Raw genomic sequence first — 27,778 nt, 5'->3', positions numbered from 1 at the left:
AGTAAGAATCTGAGAACTTTTGGACTTCTTGAGAAAATTGAAGAAAAAAAAAAGCCTGGACTTAATATTACAGGATTTAGTAATGGAAAATTTCCCTGATATCATAGAACCAGAGGGCAAAATACTTATTGAAAGAATATGTCAATCCCCTCCAGAAAGAGATTCCAAAATGAAAATACCAAGGAATATTGTGGCCAAATTCCAGGACTATCAGATAAAAGAAAAAATCCTGTAAGTAGCAAGAAAAAAATAAATACCAAGGAGCCACAGCAAGATTTATGCAGGACCTAGTTGCAGCAACATTAAGGGTTCAAAGTGCCTGGAATGAGATATTCTGAAGAGCAAAGGATCTTGGAATGCAGCCAGGAATCCACTACCCAGCAAAACAGCCTTCTCTTCCAGGGAAAAAGATGGACATTTAATGAAATGGGAGATGTCCATGATTTCTTGATGAAAAGACCAGAGCTAAATAGAAAATCTGGACATCAAACAGGAGACTCAAATGACACATGAAAAGGTAAAAAAAACTGCTATACAATAAAATGAAACTGGTTATATATACCCACTTAGGACAAAGAGTCTCATAACTTTTGAGAATTGTAACTCTATTAGAGAGAATATATATAGCCAGAAGCAATGGACACTCATAACTTTTCTGTGACTCAGATAGAATGATTAAAACAACAGCTCCTTAAAAAGGGGGGGCAGTAAGGAGAAGGGAGGTTGGAGCAAGATTGAATGAGATAAATCTCATTACCTCAAGAGCTACAAAAGATCTACTGTAATTGAGGGGAAGAAGGGAGGAGGTGACAACCACCTGAATCTTCATCTCATCAGACTTGACTTAAAGATAACTTAGACACACTTAATCAAGTTAAGAAACTTATGTTACCTTTCAAGTATTAGAAGAAGAAAAGGGGAGGGGGAGGGGGATGGGGAGAAAAAAGGGGAACTAACAGAAGCAAGGTAAGATGGGGAAAAGTGAAAGGGGAAAAGGGGAAGGGGTTAACTTAAGAGGGAAAACACACCGAAGGTGGCTGTATTCAGAAACAAAACTGCGGAATATGGATACAATGGGAAAAAGGTAAAAATACAAATACAAGGAAGACAGCATGGAGGGCAATAAAGAGTCAGTAGTTATAACTTTGAATGTGAATGGGGTGTACTCTCCTTTAAAAGGTAACTGGATAGCAGAGTGCATTAAAAACCAGAAGCATACAATATGCTGCTTACAAGAAACTCATTTGAAGCAGAGAGATACATATAGAGTAAAGGTAAAAGTTGGAGCAAAATATATTTTGGTTCAGATGAAATGTAAAAAGCAGGCAGCAATCCTTATCTTAGCAAATGCAGCTGCAAAACTAGATAGTGTTAAAAGAGATAAGGAAGGAAGCTATATCCTCCTAAAAGGTACCATAGATAATATAGTAATTTCAATACTAAATATGTACACTATTAATGGGACAGCATCCAACTTCTTAGAGGAGAAGTTGAAAGAGCTTCAGAAAGACATAGAAAGCAAAATTCTACTAGTGGGAGACCTCAACCTCCCACTGTCATATTTAGATAAATAGAATCATAAAACAAACAAGAAGGAAGTTAAGGAGGTAAATAGATTGTTAGAAAAACTAGATATGATATGCCTATGCAGGGAATTCAATGGGGTTAGAAAGGAATAAATTTTTTTTTCTATGGTATATGGAACTTACACAAAATTTGACCCTATACTATACAATAGTCCTGTACTAGGATGTAAAAACCTATGCAAAAAGGCAGAAATAGTGAATACATCTTTCTCAAATCATAATGCAGTAAAAAACATATGCATATGCAACACTGATCCAGGGAGATATAGACCCAGAACTAATCGGAAACTGAATAACCTCATTTTAAAGAATGAGTGTATCAAACAACAAATTATAGAAAGAATTAGCTATTTTGTCCTAGATAATGACAATAATGAAACAACATACCAAAACCTATGAGATTCATTCTAAATGGCTTTCAGGGGGATATATTATATTTTTAAATGCTTACATGAATAAATTAGAGAAAGAGGAAATCAATAAACTAAATAAACAACTAAAACAATTAGAGAAAGAACAAATTAACCCACCCCAATTAAATGCCAAATTAGAAATTCTAAAAATTACAGGAGAAATTAAGAAATTAAGAAAATCCAACACAAGAAAGATATTGAAGTAATAAAAAAAAAACAAGCACTGATTTTATCAAAAAACCAATAAAATCGATAGACCTCTGGTCAATTTGATTTAAGAAAAGAAAGAAGAAAACCAAATAGCTATTATCATAAATGAAAAAGTTGAACTCATCAACAATGAGGTAGTAATTCAGAATTATTTTTCCCAACTCTATGCCAATAAATTTGACAATCTAAGTGAAATGGATGTATATTCATAAAAATATAAATTGCCCAGATTAAATGAAGAGGAAATTAAAAACATTAACCCTATCTCAGAAAAAGAAATTCAACAAGCCATTACTGAACTCCCTAAGAATTAATCTCCAGGGCCAGATGAATTCAAAAGTGAATTCTATCAAACACTTAAGGAACAATTGGTTCCAATTCTATATAAACTCTTTGGAAAAATAGGTGAAGATGGAACTCTGCCTAACTCTTTCTCTGAACCCAATATGGTATTGATACCTAAACTAGGAAGAGTTAAAACAGAGAAAGAAAATTATACAGCTATCTCCCTGAGGAATATAGATGGGAAAAAATCTTTTTTTTCTTTTATTATTTTTTTCACTTATATATTTATTTATTCTTATTTTGTACAAATAATGTTTTTATACATTACTTAAATATTCTTAAGAGTAAACATAATACCCTCTCCCCCCCAAGAAAATATAGACCTGCATAAATGATAAAGTGAAGGAGAGAGAAAAAATTAAAATTAAAAGTAAATAATAATAATAATATTAATAATAACAATTGTAGGTATGGGTAGGTGGCACAATGAATCTAGCACCGACACTGGAACCAGGAGCACCCAGGTCCAAATCCAGCCCCAGACACCCAGTGATCACCCAGCTGTACGACCCCAGGTGGGCCACCCAGTCCCATTTGCCCTGCAACACTCCCCAGAAAATAATAATAATAAAAAATGTTTCAGTCTGTGTTCCAACACCACCAGCTCTGTCAGGGGTGGATCACATTCCTTAGGACAAGTCTTTAGGACAAAGTTACTTCCATATTTTTCCACTGTTGTCATTGCTGATTGCAACTCCTTCCATTCATACTTCTCTACTACCAATGAAATATATTTTCTCTCTCCTTTCACTCTGTCTCTGCTGTAGGGTAGTTGAATGGCACAGCAGACAGATCTCTGGCCCTGGGGCCAAGAGGCCCAGAGCCCATATCCTACCCCATACCCAGCATCCACCTGGCCCTATGGTCCCGGACAGGCCATCCAATCCCAGCCCCTTGCAAGAAGTAAAAAAGAAAATGTGTTATATCTGACCACTCTCCCCACATGGTCCATCATCTCCTCCATCACTCACATCGTCCCCTTCCCACTCCCCTTCTTTCCTTCTTAATACAGATGTCTATACCCCATTGAGTATATATGCTGTTTCTTCTCTTAGCCACCTCCGATGAGAGCAAAGTTTCCCTCATTCCCCCTTGCCTTCCCCCTTCCATATCATTACAATAGCTCATTGTAATAAAGAAAAATCTTACTATATGAAATATCTTAGCCTATTCCTCCTATCCTTTTTCTTTCTCCCATTTTATTTTCCTTTTATCTATTGACCCCATTTTATTTTCCTTTTATCTATTGACCCCATTTTTACACCACAATGTATCTTCAAATTCAGTTTTCTCTTATGTTTCATCTATAAAAGCTCCTTTTACCTGCTCTATTTAATGAGAAGGTTCATATGAGTATTATCAGTATCATTTTTCTATACAGGAATACATGTAGTTTGTCATCATCATTAAGTCCCTCATAATTTCCTCTTCTCCTTCACTCTCTATGCTTCACCTGATTACTGTATTTGAAGATCAAACCTTCTCTTCAGCTCTGGCCATTCCAACAGGAACATTTGAAATTCCCCTGGTTCATTGAAGGTACAACTTTTTCCCTGGAAGAGGACATTCATTTTTACTGGGTAGTTGATTCTCAGTTGCATTCCAAGCTTTTTGCCTTTCGGTATATTATATTTCAAGTCCTACGAGCTTTTAATGTAGTTACTGCTAAGTCCTGTGTAATCCTAGTTGATTCTCAGTTGAATTCTAAACTCTTTTGCCTTCCAGAATATTATACTCCAAGCCCTACAAGCTTTTAATGTAGTTGTTGCTAAGTCCTGTATGATCCTGACTGCAGCTCCATGATATTTGAATTGTGTCATTCTGGCTGCTAATGATATTTTCTCTTTCAATTGGGAGTTCTGGAACTTGGCTATAATATTCCTGGGGGTTGGTTTTTTTGGGTCTCTTTCTCAGGGACATGGGTGGATTCTCTCCATTTCTATTTTGCCCTCTGCTTCTAGGATATCGGGGCAATTTTCCTATAATAATTCTTTGAAAATGGTGCCAGGGCTCTTTTCCTGGTCATGACTTTCAGGTATTCCAATAATTTTTAGATTACCTTTCCTAAATCTTTTTTCCATATCTGTTGTTTTTTCAATGAGATGTTTCACATTTTCTTCTAATTTTGCATTCTTTTGTTTTTGAAGTATTGAGTCTTGATTTCTCATAAAATCAGCAATCTCCCTGAATTCTGTTCTTTGTCTGAAGAATTTGTTTTCCTCTGAGAGGTTTTTTATCTCCTTTTCCATCTGGCCAATTCTGCTTTTTAAAGCATTCTTCTCCTCAATAACTTTTTGAACTGTTTTATCCATTTGACCTATGCTGGCTTTTAATATGTTATTTTCTTCAGCATTTTTTTGGATTTCCTTGACTAAGCTGCTGACTTCATTTTCATATTTTTCCTGCATCTCTCTCATTTTTCCCCCCAATTTTTCCTCTATCTCCCTCACTTGATTTTCAAAGTCTTTTGAGCTCTGTCAAAGCCTGAGCTCAATTTATGTTTTTCTTGGAATCTTTAGATGTAGGAGCTTGTGCTTCCTCATCTTCAGACTGAGTGTTTTGATCCTTGTTGGGTTCACAGGCGAAGTATTTCTCAATGGTGTTCCTCCTTTTTTCTCTGCTTGCTCATTTCCCCAGCCTGTGCCTGGTTTTGGGGTGCTTCCTGAATTTCTTAATATTAGTGGGGCACATCCCCCACAAGGATCTCAGTGTGTGAGGCTCTGTTTTCCTTCCTGCTCTCTGAATGACCAAAAGTGCACCCTTCTGCCACGGGGCTGAGGTGGGGGCACCTTGCTGTTCCATTGGGGGGGGTTCTAGAATGCGATCAGGATCTGAATGTGGTCAGAGGCCCAGAGGCCCCGAGTCCTGTTCTAGGGACAAAGAACAGAGCCAAGCAATCTCTTTTCACTTCCCTCCCTAGGTTCAGTGCTCATGCACTGGGGGCTCCTGGTTACAGGCTCCAACTGCTTCTGGTTCCTGGATCTGGGCTGCAGCAGCCAAGCTGCTCACTGTATGCCCTGAGGGCTGGGCTTCACATATTCCCTCTGGTAGAGGTCCCACCTGCTGTTCCCTCAAGTTGTGCCTGATGCTCCCCAGGGTGTAGATCAGGAAACTGCCCCAGCTGCTTTGAGCCGGGCTCCCAGCTCCCTTGGGCTGTCTCCGGGAGGCTGAATTTCCTTTTTCTCTGGTGGGCCAGCCCTCTGTTGGGCCACCCCTCCAACCCCTTGGAGCTGAGCCTTTCTGCTCTTTTCCAGATTACCTTGGGTTGGAAAATTGCCTCACTAGATCCCTCTGTGGGTTCTGTCTCTTATAGATGTAGTTAGAGTCCTTGGTTTATATGTTTTGCTCCAGAGCAACTAAGAGATGATCCTCTCCTGTTGCCATCTTGGCTCCACCCCTGATGCAAAAATCTTAGATAAAATCTTTGTAGAAACAATTGCAACAAGTTATCAGTAGGATAATACATTATGGTCCAGTAGGATTTATCCCAGGAATGAAGGGTTGGTTAAATATTAGGAAAACTGTTACTATGATTAATTCTATCAATAACTTACCTATCAGTAATCTGGAGTCTACCTGCCAAGCCAAACTCAAAAAATTTTTGAAAACAATTCCAAAACTCTTCTCATGCAAATAAAATCAGATTTAAATACCTGGCCAAACATCAACTGTTAGTGGATAGGTTGAGCTAATATTATAAAAATGACAATTCTACCAAAACTTAACTATTTGTTTAGCACCCTACCAATCAAAATTCAAAAAAAAATTACTGAGTTACAAAAAGTTCTAAGTAAATTTATCTGGATGGGTGGCTAGGTGGCACAGTGGTTAAACCACCAGCCCTGGAGTCAGGAGGACCTGGGTTCAAATCCGGTCTCAAACACTTAATAATTACCTAGCTGTGTGGCCTTGGGCAAGCCACTTAACCCCATTTGCCTTGCAAAAACTAAAAAAAAATTATATGGAGAAATAAAAAGTCAAGAATTTTCTGGGATTCAATAAAAAAAAAAGTGCAAAAGAAGGTGGCTTAGTACTACCAGATCTAAAATAATATTATAAGACATCAGTCCTCAAAGCTGTCTGGTATTGGCTAAGAAATAGAGTAGTGGATCAATGCAATAGGCTAGGTGAAATAGCAGGAAATGATTATAGTAATCTGGTGTTTGATAAACCCAAAGAGTCCAGCTATTGGGATAAAAACACTCTCTACGATAAAAACTGTTGGGAAAATTGGAAATTAGTATGGAAGAAACTTGGATTAGACCAACACTTCACACCCTATACCTAAGATAAGATCCAAATGGATACAGAATTCAGACATAAAAAAGCATATTTAAGCAAACTAGAAGATCGAGGAGTAGTTTACCTGTCACATCTATGGAAAGTGAAACAGTTTAGGACCAAGGAAGAGATAGAGAACGTCATTCAAAACAAACTAGGCAATTTTGACTATATTAATTTAAAAAGATTTTGACCAAGCAAATACAGTGTACCCAAGATCAAAAGAAATGTAGTAAATTGGGAAAAAAAAATTTACAGCTAGCATTTCTGATAAAGCACTCATTTCTAAAATATGCAGAGAACTGAGTCAAATTAAAAAAAAAAAAAACATTCCCCAGTTGGCAAATGGTCAAAGAATATTCAAAGGCAATTTACAGCTGAGGAAGCAGCCCATAGTCATATGAAAAATTGCTCCTAATCATTATTTATTAGAGAAATTCAAATTAAGGCATCTCTGAGATCCCACCTCACATCTCTCAGACAGGCCAATATGACCAGAAAGGACAATGATCAATGTTGGAAGGGATGTGGAAAATCTGGTTCACTAATACAGTGTTGGTGTAGCTGTGAACTCATCCAGCCTTTCTAGAAAGCAATTTGGGATTATGCCCAAAGGACAACAAAAATCTGCCTACTCTTTGACCAAGCAATGACATTACTGGGTATATACCCTGAAGAGGTGATAAAAAATGGTGAAAAAATCACTTGTATAAAAATATTTATATCAGCCCTGTTTGTGGTGGCAAAAAATTAGAAATTAAGTGAATGTCCTTCAATTAAGGAATGGCTTAACAAAATGTGATATATGTATGTCATGGAACCCTATTCTATTAGAAACCTGGAGGGAAGGGATTTCAGGGAAGCCTGGAAGGATTTGCATGAACTGATGCTGAGCGAGATGAGCAGAACCAGAAAAACATTGTACACATGGGGGTGATGATCAACCCTGATGGACTTGCTCATCCCTTCTTTGCAACAACCAGGGACAATTTTGAGTTATCTGCAATGAAGAATACCATCTGTATCCAGAGAAAGAATTATGGACTTTGAAGAAAGACCAAAGACTATTACCATCAAATTAGGAAAAAATAAGCATTATATTATTGTGTAATTTTACTATCTCATACTTTATTTTTCTTCCTTAGGAATAATATTTCTCTGTTATAATATATATATATATATATATATATATATATATATATATATATATATATATATACAATATATATCATGGAACCAATGTAAACACTAACAGAATGCCTTCTCTGGGGGATGGAGGGGAGGGAAGCAAGAATGGGAGAAATTGTTAAACTGAAAATAAATAAAATCCTTCTTTTAAAAAAAAAAGAATTGAAGATAATAAAATTTGGTCTTCCTTCAAATATCACAGCTCCTTCTCTGAATTGGGATAGTATTTTTATGACAAATCTTTAAAATTATCTTTGATTATTGTGCTGTTGAAATTAATCAGTCCATCATTGTTGATCATGACTCCATGTTGTTGTTAAGTGTACAAAGATTTTCTGATTCTCCTCATTTCCCATATCCATTCCAACATTGATCATTTTCCTTTCTAGTCATATTGCCCAGAGTAATATCTCAGAGAATTTTAATTTGTATTTTTCTAATAAATAAAGAGCATTTTTTCATTTAATTATCAATAGTTTTGATTTCTTCATCTGAGAATTGCCTTTCCATATCTTTTGACTATTTCTCAGTTGGGAAATGATTTGTTTTTTATAAATTTGATTCTGTTCTACATGGATTTTAGAAATGAGATTTTTGTCAGAAGCACTAGTTGTAAAACTTGTTCTCCAACTTATTACCTTCCTTTTACTCTTGTTTGCAGTGATTTTATAATCACAATTATGTGCCCTTTAAAAAATAATATTGTATTTCTCTTTTTTGGTCATAAATTGCTCCCCTTTCCATAGGTCTGAAAGTATACTATTATTTGTTCTTCTAATTGGCTTAAAATAAATTCTTTCATATCTAAATTCTCCACCCATGTTGACCTTATATAAGTATGGACTGTGAGTTATCAGTGTATGTTTAGTTTCTGCCATACTATTTTCCAATTTTCCAGCCATGTTTATATGAAAGTGGAATTTTTTTTTTTATTGCAGAAGCTGGAATCTTTAGGTGCTTCAAGTAGCAAATGACTATAGTCTTTTACTGCTGTCTCTTTTGCACTTAATCTATTCCATTGATTCACCATTCTTTTTCTTAGCCTGTACCAAATGATTTTGATGACTGTTGTTTAATATTATCATTTTAAATCTGATATGACTACACTGCCTTCCTATCCATTTACCCCAATAATTCCCTTGATATTCTTTCCCCCCATGATATTCTTGAACTTTCCTTCATGTGAATTTAGTTATTTTTTTCTAGCTTATTAAAGTAGTTTTTTGGAAGTATGATTGTTATGGAGCTAAATAATCAATTTAATTTAGAAAGAATTAATAATTTTATTATCTTAGCCGGGCCTACCCATGAGCAATTGAAATTTGCCCAATTATTTAGATCTGATTTACTTTGTGCACCAAAATGTTCTATATTTGTTGATCTTATTCTAAATGGTATTTCTTGTTCTATTTCTTGCTGCTATATCTTGATAGTAATATGTAGAAATGCTGAAGATTTCTGTGGGGTTTGTCTTATATCATGTGAATTGCTAAAGTAATTAAGAGTTTCTAGTAGTTTTTTAGATGATTTCTTAAGGTTCTCTAGGTAAACCATCATATCGTGTGCAAAGAGTGAGTTTTGCATACTCATACCAATCCCAATTACTTCAATTTCTTTCTTTTATCATTTTAAAGATTTTATTTTGAGTTTTACAATTTTTCCCCTAATCTTGCTTTCCTTCACCCTCCTCCACAGAAGGCAATTTGCCAGTCTTTACACAGTTCCCATGTATACATTGATCCAAAATGAATGTGATGAGAAAGATATGATTATATCCTTAAGGAAGATAAATAAAGTATAAGAGATAGCAAGATTGCATAATAAGATATCAGTTTTTTTTTTCTAAATTAAAGGTAATAGCCCTTGGCCTTTATTTAAACACCTCAGTTCTTTCTCTGGATACAGATGATATTCTCCATCGCAGATAGCCCAAAATTGTATTGTTGCACTGATGGAATGAGCAACTCCATTAAAGTTGGTCATCACCCACATGTTGCTGTTAGGGTGTACAATGTTTTTGCTGGTTTTGCTCATCTCACTCAGCATCAGTTCATGCAAATCCCTCCAGGCTTCCCTGATTACCATCCCTCCTGGTTTCTAATAAAACAATAGTGTTTCATGACATACATACATATACCACAGTTTGTTAAGAAATTACCCAATTGATGAACATTCACCTAATTTCCAGTTTTTTTGCCACCACAAACAGGTGCTGTGAGTAATTTTTTATAATTTATGTTTTTACCCCTTTTCATGATCTCTTCAGGGTATAGACCCAGTAGTGTTACTGCTGGATCAAAGAGTATACACTTATTATTAGACCAGTATTGGTGTAGGATTTGACAGTGCTTGTTTCTGTGCTGCTTTAAAAATATAGGGCCACTTCCAAATCATTGTATTAAAAATGAACTTTTGTTCTTGTGAATTTCTTGGAGCATTTATTAGGCAACTTATTTCAGTCATCTTTTTTTGTCAAAATAGATTGCAAAGAAATTGTCCTTTTATAAAAGGTTACACTGACAAAAACGTGAATGTATGTAGGTGTTTATATGTGTTTATAGAATCAAAGTAGAAATTTCTATTTTGATTAGCATTGAAATGATAGTACAAAGACTAGAAATGGGTAGAATGTATTTGAGGGATGCATAAGAAATACTCTTTGTAAAGTGTTCATCAGATTCTGAAGGGTTGTTTTTTGTTTTTTGTTTTTTGTTGTTGTTGTTTTGTTTTTCTCAAGCAAGATGGCGATAACCTTATCCTTAACCAGTCTATTATGCTTGTACTAGCTCTCTGAAATACTGAGAGGAGCTGCTTTCATCAAGGTTGATCATCTCACAATATTGTTAATGTATACATTATTCTCTTAGTTCTGCACCCTTACCTCAGCATCAGATCCTGTGATTTATTCCATGTTATTCTAGAGTCCAACCATTTATGATTTCTTATAGAACAATAATATTCTATAGTATTCGTGTGCCATAACTTTTTAGGCATCCCCCAAATGATGGGCATCTCCTCAATTTCCAATTCTTTGCCACTACAAAAAAGAGCTGCTATGAATATTTTGGAACATGTAAGTCTTTTCTCAATTTTTTCTGGATGTAGACCAAGAATTGGAATTGCTGGGCTAAGGGGTCTTAACATTTTTTTTTGCTCTTTGGGCATAGTTTCATATTGCTGTCCAGAATGGTTGGATCTGTTCACAACTCCACCAGTAATGCATCAATGTCCCAATCCTCCCACAACCTCTCCAACATTTATCATTTTCCCTTTTTCTCATCTTGGCCAACCCAATAGTGTGAGGTGATACCTCATTGTTGTTTTAATTTGCATTTCTCTAATCAATAATTATTTGGAGCATTTTTTCTTATGATTAAATATAGTTTTTATTTCCTTATTTGAAAACTGTCTATTCATAGCCTTTCATATTCATTCCCTTTTTCACTCCTATCTCCATGTAAGGAAAGGAAAAATTTCTAAATTCAATTGGAAAGGTATATCATTTCCTTTTTGAGCCAATTCTGTTGAGAGTAAAATTCAGTCAATGATCATACCCTCCCTTTTATCTCCTATATTATAATAGATTCTTTGTGCTTCTTCATGTGATGCAGTTTACCTTCTTTAGCTTCCCTCTTTTCTCCTTACATAATCCTTTGTTCATGTCTTAATTTAAAAAAATATAATCTCATCATAATCACCTCATGCATACACACTCTGTTTACTCTTTTTAATTATCCTAATAGAAATACAATATTGAAAGCTACAAATATAAAAACATTATAGCAGCATATAACCAAACCTTTTGTCTAATTATATTTCTTTCATCTGTCCTAAGAGAAATATATTTCTTAAGTAGTATCTTCCCTTTTAGGGAGATAAATAATTTTATCTTATCCAACATTTTTTTTTCTTTTTTTTCCATTTTATGCAACTATTGAGTCTTATTTTTGAGGATCAATTTTCTCTTCACTTAAGATCCTTTGTGTAGGTAACTTTGAAATTCCCCTATTTCATCAAATATCCATCATTTCCCCTCAAAGAATATACTGAATTTTTCAAGGTAATTGATTTTTATTGCAATTTAAACTCTTTTGCCCTCCAGAATTTAATAGTCCAAGCTCCCTAATTCTTCAGTGTTGAAAATGATGTCTTTCTTAATCCTGATTGTGACTTCCAAGTACATAAATTGCTTCTTTTTGGTTATTTGTATTATTTCTTTCTTTAGTTAAGAATTTTGAAATTTGGCTACAGTGTTTCTTGGAGTTTTTATTTTGTTATTTCTTTCTAAAGGTCATCTGTGGATTGTTTCAAAAGCTATTTTATCCTTTCATTCTAGAAAATTAGGGTTATTTTCCTCATAATTCCTTTTTTTTTAGGTTTTTGCAAGGCAAACGGGGTTAAGTGGCTTGCCCAAGGCCACACAGCTAGGTTATTTTTAAGTGTCTGAGGCTGGATTTGAACTCAGGTACTCCTGACTCCAGGGTCTGTGCTCTATCCACTGAGCAACCTAGACACCCCCCATCATAATTTCTTGAAAGATATTTTCTAGATTCATTTTTGATTGAGTTTTTCAAGTAGAGCAGTAATTCATAAATTATCTCTCCTTCATTTATTTTCCAGTCCACTTATTTTTCCTAAGATGTGCTTTATATATTCTTTTATTTGTCAGTCTTTTAATTTTATTTTATGATGTCTTGATGTATTTTAGAGTCATTACCTTCCACTTGCTCAATTCTAATTTATAAGAATTCATCTGCTTATTAGTCTTTGCATTTTTGTTTCCATTTGACTTATTCTGTTTTCCATAGGACTCATTTTCTTTTTCCATTTGTTCAATTTTACTTTTTAAAACACTGTCTCCCAATTTTTTCCCCTAATTTTTCTTCTATCTCCCTTATTTGGTTTTGACATGACACTAGCAAAGTCACTTCACCTTATTCAAAGAAAATTTTCTGGATTTGAGACCAATTCTGAAATCCCTTTGAGGCTTCACAAGTAGGCTTTTTGTCACTGCTTTCCTATTCTAAGATGGTATATTGATTTTCCCTATTACCATTTTAATTTTCTATAGTTAGGGTTCTTTTCTTTTCTTTTTTTTTTTGTTTTGCTTGTTTTAAAATTTGAGCTTTGCTCCTCAGGAACAAAGGGCATGCTCCTGAGCTTTTTTCCCTAGGAAAAGGCATTTGGTTACTTCTTTTTCTCTCTGTGGTGCAGGTGCTCACAACCTGCTTCCTGCATTAGGGTAGCCTGTCTTTTCTGTTGTGTTAGCATTTTGGGGGCTCTCATTCTGCCTTCAATGCTAGGGGTTTGGCCTTCACTGATGGCCTGTTGTATCACTGGCCTATTGGGGTGACGTACAGAAGCCTCAATTACTGATCAGCACTGTTTATAAGATTCTCTTGCTGGCTTCTGCATTCCCTGCCAACTTAGCTGGGCTCCTTATTTACTTAAAGAGACAGATCTTTTTTTCAAAATTCCTCCAAGATTCCTTGATTTGAAAAGTTGTATTACTAGATCATTTTGTAAATTTAGAGTCTGAATAGAGGCTTTATTTAAAGTTGTTTCAGAGGCAAACTGGGAAAAGCTCAGGGACCTTCCCAGCTTTTCTCCCTTAACTTAGTTTCATTGAAAGCTTTGCTTTTTTGAACAGTCATTTTCATTTATATCTGATTCTTCATGATTTGATTTGGGATTTTCTTAGGTGAGATAAGTAGAGGGGTTTGACTTTTCCCTCACACTATCATTTTACAGATGAAGAAACAAATATACACGGTTAAGTTATTTTCCCACTGATACCTGAGGCCAGATTTAAACACATGAAGATGAATCTTCTAATTCAATGTTTGCCCTCTATCCAACATACTGCTTAGCTCCCAGGCAGTTTGTATTAAACATTCAATACAAATAATTCTTGCCTTCAAGAACAGATATTATACTTAGGGAAATGACTTGCTGAAAATTAGGAAAAGATAAAAGACAGACATTAATTAAAAAGTACTTTGGAATTGGAAGATATTGCCATTTTACCAAATTAGGAAAGGTCTCCCTAAGAAGGTGACATGTCCCCCCCTTTTTAATATATTTTCATCATTTCTTTTAAATATGTTCACATTAAATATACAATTATTTTGTTGCTGTTGTTTTTATGGGGCAGTGAAGTTAAGTGAGTTGCCAAAGGCCACACAGCTAGGAAGCATCAAGGGTCTGAGGCTAGATTTGAACTTAGGTCCTCTTGACTCCATGGCTGTAGCAATATCTATGTGCCCACATAACTAATTCCTTTTTAATTTTTTTCATTTCTTTCCTTTTCTTTCCTTTTTTGACAAGGCAATGCTGTTAAATGACTTGCCCAAGGTCATACAGTTATGTAATTATTAAATGTCTGATATCGGATTTGAACTCAAGTCACCTAGCTGCTTCCCTTTTTTATTTTTTAAATTTATTTTTTTCATCCATATGCACATGTATATTTTTAAGTTACAAAATTTCCTTCTACCCTTCCTTCCAACCCCACTCCCTTCAGTGGTGAACAGTCAGGTTAGCAATGTATGTACTTAATTTTGTTAAACATGTTTACAGATTAGTTATTTTTGATATAAGGAATTAGGATTAAGGGAAAGTGATATATAAGAGATAACTTTTATATAGTGTTCATCAGATTCTGAAAGATTTTGTGTGTGTGTGTGTGTGTGTGTGTGTGTGTGTGTATGTTGCTTTGTTTTGTTTTTCTTCCTCTAAATGAATTGTTTTATTTAGATAGAATTGTCAATTTTATTATCTTAGTTCAGTCTACCCACGAGCAATTGGCATTTGCCCAGTTGTTTAGAACTGATTTACATTGTCTGTCAAAGCATTTTATATTTTTGATATTCTAAATGGGATTTCTTGTTCTGTTCCTTTCTGCTATAAACTGTTAGTTATATATAGAAATGCTGAAGATTTCTGTGGGTCTAATTTATATCCTGTAATGTTTCTAATGTAGCCAATTGTTTTTATTCAATTTTAGATAATTCCCCAGGGTTCTCTGAATATTCTGGAACATGTAAGAGTTTTCCCTATTTTTATAATTTCTTTTGGATATAGACCTAGAATTGAAATTGTTGGGTCAAAGGGAATGAACAGTTTATTGCTCTTCGGGCATAGTTTGATATTATTCACAAGAATGGTTGGATCCGTTCAAACTCCACCAGCAAGACACCAATGTCCTTACCCACCCACAACCTCTACAAATTAGATCATTTTCTTTTTTTTCTCATTTTTGCCAATATGATAGGTGTAAAAGGATATCTCAGAGTTGTTTTAATTTGCATTTCTCTAAGCAATAAAAATTTGGAAAGTTTTTTCATATGATTATATACAATTTTAATTTCTTCATTTGAAAACTGTTCATATCTTTGTACCATTTATCACTTGAGGAATGAATTGTAACCTTGTATATCTTATGCAATTCTCTCTATATTTTAGAAATGAGACCTTTATTAGAATTCCTAGTTGTGAATATTGTTTCTCAGTTTTCTATTTTCCTTCTAATTTTGGCAAAATTGATATTATTAGTTCAAAACCTTTTTTAATTTAACATAATTAAAATCATTCATTTCATAATTTATAATATGTTCTAATTCTTGTTTAGTCATAAATCTCCTTTCCCATAGATCTGATAATTTCTTGTTCTATTAATTTTTTGTGCTGTCTCCCTTTATGTCTAAATCCTGTACCCCTTTTTATCTTGTTTTGATATAGGGTATGAGATGTGGATTTATGCCTACTTTTTGATATACTATTTTCGAGTTTTCCCAACAGTTTTTTTCAAATACTGAGTTTTTATCCCAGAAACGTAGGCCTTTGAGTTTGTCAAATACTAGATTGCTGTAGTCATTTACTGTATCTTCTTCTGAATCTCACCTTATCCATTGATGCATTACTCTATTTCTTAACCAGTACCAAGCAGTAAACTGCTGCTTTATATTAAAGTTTTAGATGTGATAGAACAAGGACACCTTAATTTAATATTTTTTTCCATCATTTCCTTTGTTATTCTTGTGTTTTTGATGCTCCAGATGAATTTCATTACAATATTTTCTAGCTTGGTAATATAGATATTTGGTATTTTGATTGGTATGGAACTGAATAAGTAAATAATTAGTGTGGAATTGTTATTTTTATTACATTAGCCTGACCTTACCATGAATATTAAACATTTTCCCAATTATTTAGATCTGACCTTATTTGGGTGAGAAATACTTTATAATTCTGTTCATATAGTATTTGTTTGTCTTGGGAGATAGATTCCCAAGTGTTTAATGTCATCTATAGGTATTTTAATCAGGATTTTTCTTTCTATCTCTTGCTCTTAGGCTTTGCTTTTTTTAGATAGAAATATTGATGATTTATTATATATCCTACTACTACTTTGTTGAATCTGTTAATAGTTTCAAGGAGCTTTTTCTATGACTTTCCTGCATTCTATAAGCATACCATCATGTCATCTACAAAGAGTGAAAGTTTTGCTTTCTCATTGACAATTCTGATTCATTCAATTTTTCTTTTCTTATTGCTACTGCTAACATTTCTAATACTATATTGAATACTAATGGTGATGATAGTGGGCATCCTTGTTTCACCCCTGAATTCATTGGAAATGCTCTAAGTTTATTGCCATTACATATAATATTTGATGATGATTTTAGATGAATACTATTAATTATTTTAAAGGAAACTCCATTTATACCTAACCTTCTACTGTTTTTAATAGAAATGGTTATTGTATTTTATAAGAGGCTTTTTCAGCAACTGTAGAGATGATCATATGATTTCTGTTTATTTTGCTGTTGATAGGTTTACTTATGATGATTGTTTTCCTAATGTTGATCCACCCCTGCATAGCTGGTATGAATAATAACTGATCGTGCTGTATTATTCTAGTAATAACTAGCTATTGTCTCATTACTTAATTTTTTTAATTTTTAATTTTGCATCAATATTCATTAGGGAGCTTGGTTTATAATTTTTGTTGTCTGTTTGGGTTCTTCTTGTTTTAGATATCAGCACCATGTTGGTGTCAGTAAAGGAATTTGGCAGAACCACTTCCTGTCCTATTTTTATAAATAATTTATGTAGAATAAGAATTGTTTCCTAAATGTTTGGTAGAAATTTACTTGTAAATCTTATCTGGACCAGGAGACTTTTTCTTAGAGAGTTTATTGATGGCTTTTTCAATTTCTTTTTCTGAAAGGGGTTCAGGAATTTATTTCCTCTTCTGTTGATCTGGGCAGTTTATATTTTTGTAAATATTAATCTATATCACTCAGGTTATCAAATTTATTGGCATACAGTTTGGCAAGTAGCCCTGAATTATCTCTTTAATTTATTCCTCAGTGGTAGTTAGATCGTTCTTTTCATTTTTGAGACTGGTAATCTGGCTATCTTCTTTCCTTTTATAATGAGATTAACGAAATGTTCATCCATTTTGTCTGCTCTTTCATAAAATTAATTCTTAATTTTATTTATGAGATCAATGGTTTTCTTGCTTTCAATTTTAGTAATCTCTCTCTCTTGTTTTTCAGAATTTCTCTTTTATTCAAATAGGCATTTAGAGACATAAAATTAATCCTCAAAACTGCCTTGGCTGCATCTCATAAATTTTGTTATTATGTCTGTTATTATCACTTTCTTGGATATAATTATGAATAATTTTGATTCTTTCTTGTTTGATTGTTTAATCTACCCATTATTTAGTTATTTAATTTCCAGTTAATTCTTGGTTTATCTTTCCATCCTTTATTTGACATAATTTTTATTGCATTGTGGTCTGAAAAATGTATTTATTATTTCTGCCTTCCTGCATTTTATTATAAGGATTTTGTGCCATAGTCCATGGAAAATTTTGATACAGGTGCTATGTATTGCAGACAAAAAAAGGTATACTCTTTTCTATCCTCATTAAGTTTTCTCTGGAAATCTATCATATCTAAGTTTTTCTAAGATTTCATTCACCTTTTTACTTTCATTTTTGTTCATTTTGATGTTGCATTTATCTAGTATTGAGAAAGGGAGATTGGGGACATTCATTAGTAAAGTTTTGATGTCTGGGTCTTCTTGTAATTCATTCAGCTTTTCCTCTAGCAATTTGGATGCTATTCCACTAGGTGCATACATGTTTAGTAATGATTTAGCTTCATTACCAATGGTGCCTTTTAAGAAGATGTAGTTTTCTTCCTTATCCCTTTTAATGAGATTCCTTTATCTGACATTAGGATTGCTATCCCAGATTTTTTTTTAATTTCAGCTGAGGCATAATATATTTTGCTCCAACCTTTTACCTTTACTTTGTGTGTTTTTCTCTCCTAGAAATGTGTTCTTGTACACGACATGTTGTAGCATTCTGTTTTTAATCCATTCTGCTATCTGCTTCAATTTCAAGGAATAGTTCATCCTAGTCACATTTATAGTTAAGATTATTAATTCTGTATTTCCCTTCATGCTCTTTCTCCATTTATATTTTTATCTTTATCTTTCTCTTATTCCTCTTCACTTATATTCTATTATCTTTCCCATGTGACTTTTCTTTTAAAAGTTCAGTTTTCAGGGGTGGCTAGGTGGCGCAGTGCATAAAGAACTGGCCCTGGAGGCAGCAGTACCTGGGTTCAAATCTGGTCTCAGACACTTAATAATTACCTAGCTGTGTGGCCTTGGGCAAGCCACTGAACCCCATTTGTCTTGCAAAAAAAAAAGTTTAGCTTTCAGTTTTTTTTCACTTATACCTTCGCCTTCTCTTTTGTCAGTCCCTTTCCCAGTCCCCCCCTTCCCTGTAGGTTATGTTAGATTTTTAAATCCAAGTGGGAATGTATCTTATTCCCTCTCTGAGCTAAATCTATTGAATATAATATACTCAGCATTCACATACTCCTTTCCCTCTAATATAAATCTTTGTGCTCCCTCCCTTGGTGTTATTTATAGCTCTAGGATTATTAATCAGGTACCATCAGTCACAGTTTGATTATTTTTTTTGCTTAATAAGCTCATATTGCTATCAAGCTGTCACCAAAGATTGTTTGCTTGATTGCCTGACAAGTTGGCATTTATTCAAATTATAATTATAATCATTTTTACCTTACCCTTTTCAAGTTCAAATATATTTCAAGTATAGACAAAGTGCTTCTCATGAGCAAAAGTATCATCCAAAGTCATATCATTTCTTGAAGGATTTGTGCCCCTCCCCCCAGACCTAATTATCTCTCACACTTCACCTGCTTCCTCCCCTTACCCCACAGAAGTTCAGCATACTTAATTCCTTGTTAAGAGAAGCAAAGTTTATGTTCTTTCACAGTATACCACCCTCCCTCTCCACCCAGTGTCTTTAACCCATTGTTAACTGAAGCAAGGCCTAGTCCCTCTCCCACTTTACCCCACCCCCAACCCAGGGTAATGAAGCCCTTGGTAAGTGAATGGATTAAGTCAAAACCTGATCTAATTGATTGCATGGATCTATAAGATATCTCAGCACTGGGAGGCTCCAAAGGCCCCAACTGAGAACTTTGCAACTGATTGTAAGTTATAGGAGACACTGACTCAGGATCTCACAGTTTATCATGCCCTCAATAGACAAAGTGCTCATCAGAGCAGAATTAAAATGGGTCAAAGGAAATGATACATTTAAGTTCAAACTTAACACCCCTGCTTTTCTTCAGGGGGTTTTTGTGTCAAGCATATTGATGTCATCTTGGACTCTTTCAGTGGAAGACCACACTATACCCATATCCTTCAGATACTTTCTCTTCAATTTTATTCCACCCTTTATTCTAAGAGAAGTAAAGTTCTAAAGAATTACAGTGTTATATCTTCCCTTTTAGTGTGGTATACAATTTGATTGCCTTGACCAATATTTGTTTTATTTTCTTTTGTTTTTGTTTCCCCTTTTCCTTTACCTTTTTTATGAAACTCTTGGGTCATGTATTTGGCAATTGAATTCTCTGTTCAGTTCAGGTCTTTGTGTCAGGAAATTCTGGAAGTTCTCAATTTTGTTGAATGTCCATCTTTTCTCTTGAGAGTATATGCTGAATTTTGTGGTGTACTACCTTCTGGGTTATAATCCCAGGTCCTTTGTTCTCTGATATATACTATTTCAGTTCTTCCAGTCATTCAATGTTGAGGCTGTTAGGTCCTGTGTAATTGTGATTGTGTTTCTTTTGTATTTGAACTTTTTTTTTTGCTTCTTGCAATATTCTCTCCTTCATTTGAGAGTTGTGAAATTTTTCTATTAAAGTCCTTGGAATTTTTATCCTAAAATCTCTTTCTGGAGCAGTTCTGTGGATTCTTTCAATGGCTATATTGCTATCTTGTTCTAGTAGATTTGGACAAGTTTCCATTATAATTTCCTTCATAATATTTCCAGGTTCTTTTTTTGATCTATAATTTCTAGTAGTCCAGTCGTTTCTCCAGGAACTATTTTCCAGGTCGTTCATTTTCCCTCAAAGGTACTTTACATTTTCTTCAATTTTTTTCAGTCATTTTATTTTGTTTGATGGAGTCTTGTAGTCTTATAGATTTATTGGTTTCTATTTGTTCAATTCTAATTTTTAGTGTTTTATTTTCTTCAATTAGCTATTGTTTTCCTTTTCTAATTGGCTGTTTTTATTTTTAAACTACTTGATTTCTTTGGCCAGTTTTTCAAAAATTTCCTGCATGACTTTCATTTCTTTTTTCCATTTTCTTCTTCCTCTCTTCTTTGGTTTTTAATACTTTTTTAAAGCTCCTCAATGAGTTTTTGTATTTGAGTCCAAGTTATAGACTGTTTTGATATTTCCCCCTGTGAGTGATTTTTTATGGCTTTCTTCTTCAGACATGGCATTTTTCTCTTCTTTTTCTGTAGTTTTCCATAGTGAGCTCTCTTTTACCTTTTTTTTGCTCATCATTTTGACTTAGCTCTGCTCCTGGGGAATAGTGAGTATATATCCAAGCTTCCCCTACCCTCACCCCAGGGCTGGTGTCTGATTCCTAAATTGTTGGTAGCCAAGAAGTTGCCTATGCAGTCCAGGCCTTGCCTTTGTAGAGGTTTGTTTCCTCCTTTAAGTCCAGGTTCTGACTTAACAGTGGTTTATTCCAGGACCATACCTGCCAGTGTTCAGACTTTGTTTGGGGTTGGGCTTCTCACTTTAGGCTTGCTATCTAGCTACTGGGACCTCTGCTGTTGTTAAGCTGTCAGGACTTGGGTTTCTCTGTGGTTAAGAGCCTTCTACTGACTTTCCAGTTCTCCTGCCTCCTGGACATTACTTTCCCTTTTCCTCCAAGGAGACAGACCTTCACTGAAGATCCTCTATGATGCCTGTAGTTGAAATTTTTTTGAATCTTCTCTTTTCTTAGTGAGATTTGTAGTTTCAATGTCAGAGTAAAGGCTTCATTTATCTTTAGTGGGGACAAGCTCTGGGAGCATGTCTTCTTCATGCTTCCATAATGGCTGTGCCCTAGAAGTCTAATAATTCTTTTTAAAAATAATTTAACAACCGTGTGCTAAGTTTGATGATCACTTGCTCTACCATCCTTGAAAAGGTCTGTCTTAATAGTTTGAAAGTGATTATACAACATGGGAGAAACTGCCACATCACTCAGCATGGAATTCCTTTATCAGAGAAAATGTTGTGCTTTATGACCAAAGCAGAATTGAAGTAGCTCAAAACAAATGCAAGATGTGAAAATTTAGAGACTCACTGAATTTTTTTCACATGATCTATGCCATCCCTTATTTTCTTCTGCTGCTTTTTTAGTATGGTTACCAATTATTATTGTTATAATTATTTTAATTATTATCAGCAGCATGTAGACCCAGAATGTAGAACATTCTATTCTTATATTGTTCTTATCAGCCAATTTGGACACACTGTATCTTGACTATAAATTAATGATGTCATTTTATTCCTCTCTAAGAAGAAATGACAACAACCACATGGGATGTTATGAAAGCATATTTCCATGTGAAATATGTTGCAAAAGAAAACATTCACAAAAATGCAAGAAAAAATATATGGTTCAATCTACTTGTTTAATTAAATTTATTCATTTTCATCCATATAAACACACATGTATATTTTTAAATTACAAAATTTCCTTCAACTCTCCCTTTCTACCCTCCTCCCCTCAACAACAAACAGTCAGGTTAGCATTGTACATACAAATGTTTGATAAACATGTTTACAGCTTAGTTACTTTTGGTATGAGGAATTAATATTAAGGGAAAGAGATACATAAAAGATAATTTTTTAAGTGTTCATCAGATTCTGAAAGGTTGTTTTGTGTGTGTGTGCATGTTTGTGTTTTTTGTTTTGTTTGTTTTGATTTTCTTCCTTTGGATGGGAATAGCATTGTCCATAGCTGATTTACCTAAAGAATGTTGTTGCTATATTAGCATATGTGTAAGTACCCATAAGGAAGGTACTACCAACTCAGTGTTGCTGTAGGATTAATTAACAATTAACTTGGCTCTTTGAACTTCTGAGAGTAGCTTCTTCCATCTAGGTTGTTCTTTTAGAATTTCAGAATTTCAGTTCTTTCTGGAGGTAGAAAGCATTTTACAAACTTGTTTGCTTTAGGATTTTCTTGGATCATTATCTTGGTAACAATAATTGTCTTCAAGTTAATCATGTTTATTATATTACCATTCCTGATAATAATTTTCTTTTGGATCTGCTCACTCTCATTTTCATCAGTTAAGAAAATTCTTCCCAAATTAATCTGAAACCATTTCATTTGTCATTTTGTAAAATAGATTCCATCACAATCATATACCTAAAGTTCCTCATTCATTCCCCAGTTGATGAACTTTCCTTCAATTTTCAAATCATTGCCACCACAATGAGTTGCTATAAATTTGTATTTGTTAATACAAATAGATATTTTCCCCTTTACTTTCATATCCTGGGATAGAAAACTAGTAGTACTACTAGAGTGAGAAAAGATATGTGCAGTTTTATATATTTTTGGAAATAATGACAAAATGACTTGACAAAATGTTGGAGAAGTTCACAACTCTAGCAATAGTGTATGTGTGTTCTAATTTTCCATATCCACTCCAGTATTTGTAATTTCCCTTTTCAATCATGTTAGCCAATCTGATTTGGGTGGTATTTCAGAGTTATATTACTTTGCATTTCTCTGATCAGTGGAGATTTAGAACTTTTTAAATATGATTACTGAGCATTTTGATTTCTTGAAAACAACATAATTATTTTCAAATTTCTGTCTCTAATCCATTCTCTCCTCCTCTTCCATTTTGAGGGTGAGCTAATCCCATTTTCATTCAAGTTTATGATTATAAACTTTGTAATTTCCTTCATCCCATTTTCTTCTGATTATTCTTCTACATCATCATCATCATTATCATTATTATTTTTTAGCAGCAGCAGCAGTGGTGATCATATTGTTTTATAGAGTAACAGAAACACAATAATAATTTGCTTCCTTAAACAACTCTTTGGGTCCCTAAAAGCTTTTAAATTTTCACAGGAGATTGATTGTAGTAATCTCATCAACAAGGAACAAAAACAAAAACATTTTTTGTTGCTTACAACATCAGGAAAACAATTTGATAGAGGGGAAAGAAGGCTGAATTCTGAAATAGAGGAATCCAAGATCTTATATTCCAACTTATCCTTTATATAAAATGTATAATTATTTACTTAGTTTTGAACAAGAGGGAAAGTAGTTGAGAAGTCTGATAACACTGATGCATGGGGCCTTGAATTATATTAAATACAAATGAGAAATATGCACATATGAAAGAGAGAAAAAAGACAGTGGAAGATTCATTGAAATAGACATAAACAGAGAGAGACAGAGAGAGAGAGAGAGAGAGAGAGAGAGAGAGAGAGAGAAACAGAGACAGAGACAGAGATAGAGAGGGGGAAAGAGTGAACAGAAATGCTAAAATAGATATCCCAAAGTCTATTTTCAAAAGCAAACATGTGTGTCTCAATCTTCTGCTTAGGTCCTATTCCAATTTTATAAATAATTCTAAACTTTAATCAATTAGACAGAATATGTTAAATAAAAGCAAAAAATAGCCACAGAAAGGAAATGTTAGAAGTGACATTTTGATAACTTTCTAACTCTTCATTCTTCTAAATGTCCTGTTGAGCTTCAAATGTGACATACTCAAACATAAATCTGTCTTCTCCTTTCATGTTGAATAAAAAAAATATTTTAGAAAGAGCTTCAACTCTTCTTCCTGACTTTTTGTTTTTAGATTTTTCAAGGCAATGGGGTTAAGTGGCTTGCCCAAGGCCACACAGCTGGGTAATTAGTAAGTGTCTGAGGTCAGATTTAAACCTAAGTACTCCTGATTCCAAGGCTGGTGCTCTATTCACTGCGACACCTAGCCTCCCCTTCCTGACTTTTCTATTTCTCTTCATGGTACTCACATTTTCCTAATAACTAAAACTGAAAAGTTTCTCATTTTCTTTTTGAGTCTTCTAACATCCATATCATCTTCATCAACATTTAAAAGTTCTCTTGATTTTGTTCCCATAATAATTTCAGTGGCATCATTTTCATCTTTTCCATTTTTTGTACCATTTTCTGCTATTCCCTGTGATTAAACTCTTTTTACTTTTTCCTAAATGGTTGAAACAACTTTACAAATGCTTTTCCCAGTCACATTATAGTGGTATTGCTGGATCAAAAGGTATGTACAAAAAAATTCCTTCAGTCATATTGATCTTCTCAAAGTAAAGATAGGATCAACTTGACTCTCAAAAATCCTGTCAATCTGAATAATGTGACTTGATCTTGATTCTGCCCCAATTAATTGAATATTAACTATTTAATTACTGCTTCTGTCTTGTGAAGACTCAGTTGGAGGTGGCTTTAGAAAACCCAGATGAGTTTGATTTAAAAAGCCATTAGCGGATTTACCTAAAGAATGTTGTTGCTATATTAGCATCTGTGTAAGTACTCATAGGGAAGGTACTACCAACTCAGTGTTGCTGTAGGATCATTAAACACTTTCCCAATTATCTGTGAAAAATGTCTTTAATTATTTTTTTTGCTATCTTTCTTCTCCCCCCCCAAATGCTAAACTATCATATCACAAGGCCTATATACAGAAATATATATATATATATATATATATATATATATATATATATATATATATCTCCAACTTTTTCTCTGGCTACAACTTCCTTTCAAGGTTCATAAAGTTCTAGAACTCTGTATAGCCAGAAGGAAATAGAAAGAAATCCAGAAGAATACCTATAAATTAGAAATTGAATTACCTTTATGAATAATACTGCACTGTGAAAAAAATTTCTATTACCTTGTAAGAAATGAGGGAAGATATATATATATATTACAGAAATGGAGGAAAATCTGTAAATTCATATAGAAAGAAATGAGCAAAAACAAATGAACAATTTATACAATAAAAAGTCAAAAGACAAACCATATTGAAACACTTAAGACCTCTGCTCAGTTCTTAGGGAGAACAACAAAAAAGAAAGTGGAAGAGAGGAGGGAAGAGAAGAGAAAAATGAGGAAGAGATAGGCTAGGAAAGGAAAAAATTATAAAGGAAAGGAAAGGGAAAGAAGAACAGTAAAGAAAAAAGAAGGAAAGACAAGAAGATACTCTGATATAGGATCAGTGACATAGGTCCCTCTTGCTCTACTTTTTTAAATAGTTTTTTCAGATACAATTTCTGTACTTGTCTTAGGTTCTCAGTGTTGCACCTGGAGTTGGAAATTTGAACTAAAAAAATAATTTTGTGGAGTTATTTCTCCTTAACTTAAAATAGACAGTAATTGTGGCTGAAATTAATTTCTTAGTCCTAATCCTTGCCAGCTTTGTCTATGCTTCAGAGGTTAAGGTTGAGGTGCTGGATGGGGCACTTGTTTTTTACATCCCTTTCTCTTTTTGTATGCTCCTTCTATAAGTACCTTGAAAAGAAGACCTCTTTGTATCTCTAGAATTTATTAACATTTTGGGTCCATTATATATTGACTATGAATGATCATAGTCCTTAGAATAATAGCTAGGCTGAGATTTTTATTCATTTCCATACTTTGTACATGCCCTAAGAGGGACTAAGATGTTCAGTAAGGCTCCAGAACAGGATTTATATTATAGTCCTTATTGGAATGAGATATATGTATTTATAACTTCATCTGATGGCATCAAAGTCTCTTTCAAAGTGTCCTAAATTGTGCATACTGATCTCTACTACCAGTTCCTTCACATAGCTACAGATGCAAACTTATAAGGGAGGAAAGTGGCCTCCAACTCTGTCTTACATCTGAATTGGAAGTGGAATAATTTTTCTCTTCTGTTTTGCAATACTCCTATACTTGACCCTTTCAGATGTGTTTATTCTCTGTTGCTGCATTTGTGTATTTCATGGCTAAGATACTGAAGTGACATCCTATTATTTGTTAACACAAAAATAACTGAAATAGTTATTTTTCTACATGTGATTCACAATAAATAAATTGATTGATTTAACTAGAGCTCAACAGTTTGCCAATTGTTTAGATGTGATTTTCTTTCTAGGAAATTTTTTTTGTAAGAATATGCATATGTTAAGTGGGTTTTTGTTTTAGGTTATTCTCCCAATTATATTTTTTTCCTTACAGCTAACCTTAGTGGAATTTCTCTTTCTATCTCTTGTTTGTGGGTTTATTTGGCAATTTATATATATATATATATATATATATATATATATATATGTTACTGATTTAAATAGGTACAGGATATTTTATATCCTGTAACTTTGCTAAAGTTTCTAATTTTTTCACATAGTTTTTAGTTGATTTTCTAGGTTTCTCTATGTATGCCATTACACTACACATAAAAAATAAGAGTTTTTTTTTCTTCATTTCCCATTCTAATAATCGCAATTTATTTTTCTTCCCTTATTTCTAAAACCAACATTTCTAATATAATATTGAATAATAGTGGTAAAGATATTCTTGGTTCATCCCTGATCATATTGGGCATACTTCTAGTTTATGTCTAGTGCTTGCTGATAGTTTTAGATAGACACTGCTTGTCATTTTAAGGCAAACTCGATGGATTCTTTTGCTTTTTAGTATTTTTAATATAAATTGATAATATATTTTCAGCGAATATTTTTCAACATCTAATGAGATAATCATATGATTTCTCTTAGTTTTGTTATTGATATGGTTAATAATATTGATTGTTTTTAATACTGAACCATAACTGCATATGTGATATAAATCTTGCCTGATTGTATTGTATTTTTCTAGTGATAAATTGCCATAATCTATTTCTAATGTTTTATTTAAAATTTTAGCATCAATATACTTTAGATAAAACAGTCTATTATTTTTGTCTATGTTACCTATTATTGGTTGAGGTATCAGTAATATATTGATTCAATAAAAGGAATTTGGCAGAACTCCTCTGCTTATTTTTCCAAATAGTTTATATAAAATTGGAATTAATAATTTTTAAATGTTGGTAGAATTCACTTGTAAATCCATCTGATCTTGGGGCTTTTCTCCTTATGGAATTCCTTGGAGACTTATTCAGTTATATTTCTGAAATGGGATTATTAAGTGTTATATTCCCTCGTCAATTTATCTGTAGTTTATGTTTTTGTAAATATACATCTATTTCTCTTATATTGTCAAATATCTTGACACAGAGGGAGTCAAAATAGCTTTGAATTATAATTTTAATTTCCTCCTCAATGGTGGGCATTTCACCCTTTTCACTTTAGATAGTGGTAATTTGATTTTTTCTTTTGT

Source organism: Macrotis lagotis, chromosome 3 (genome assembly GCF_037893015.1).
Source record: "Macrotis lagotis isolate mMagLag1 chromosome 3, bilby.v1.9.chrom.fasta, whole genome shotgun sequence".
NCBI lineage: Eukaryota > Metazoa > Chordata > Mammalia > Peramelemorphia > Peramelidae > Macrotis > Macrotis lagotis.
The sequence above is the reverse complement of the archived record's forward strand: the minus strand, read 5'-3'. Positions refer to the sequence as shown.